Source organism: Camelina sativa, unplaced genomic scaffold (genome assembly GCF_000633955.1).
Source record: "Camelina sativa cultivar DH55 unplaced genomic scaffold, Cs unpScaffold07405, whole genome shotgun sequence".
Taxonomy (NCBI): Eukaryota; Viridiplantae; Streptophyta; class Magnoliopsida; order Brassicales; family Brassicaceae; genus Camelina; species Camelina sativa.
Window position 1 is genome coordinate 1 of NW_010928476.1, and position 464 is coordinate 464.

A 464-nucleotide genomic window follows, 5' to 3' on the forward strand; every position below is an offset into this window, starting at 1 on the left:
TCACCGCGGTTCTAATACTGTTCAACGGGTTAATGTCTGCTACCTGGAGGGAAAATTCACAAAGTTAAGCTTGAATTCATAGTTTGAATATATGTGGAGATTATCGAAAACGTACAGGCCAGTCTGAACCAAGCGCCAAGAGTGCATTGCCATTTAAGAGAGATTGGAATAGATAAGACTCCGTTAGGCCTCTCTCAGAACCGAGCTTCTTAACAACAGATTCAGCATCATCAAGCAAATGATCCGGCTGTACACGAGTATTAGATGTGTTAGATCAAGAAAGTGAGTTTTAAGCCCAAAATGCTCAATGCCGGGAAGTAACTAATTACCTGAACTGAAGCTACAATCTGAAGTTGACCAAACCGGTTGGCTGATCCTGGTGCCAAATGTTGGGCATGCTCAATCTGTAACCAGGACGTCAGAGATATTAAAGTACAGACAGAAGAAGCAAATAGCTCAGAGGA

General features: G+C 42.5%; 1 long non-coding RNA gene across 1 annotated transcript; it reads right to left on the reverse strand.

Moving 5' to 3' along the window:
• LOC104774975 lies at positions 1-456 on the reverse strand. Its single transcript, XR_765623.2, has 3 exons — positions 330-456; positions 116-247; positions 1-43 (listed from the first exon to the last, which is right to left on the reverse strand). It is a non-coding gene; the product is annotated as an uncharacterized LOC104774975 (long non-coding RNA).
• Positions 457-464: the final 8 nt, after the last annotated feature.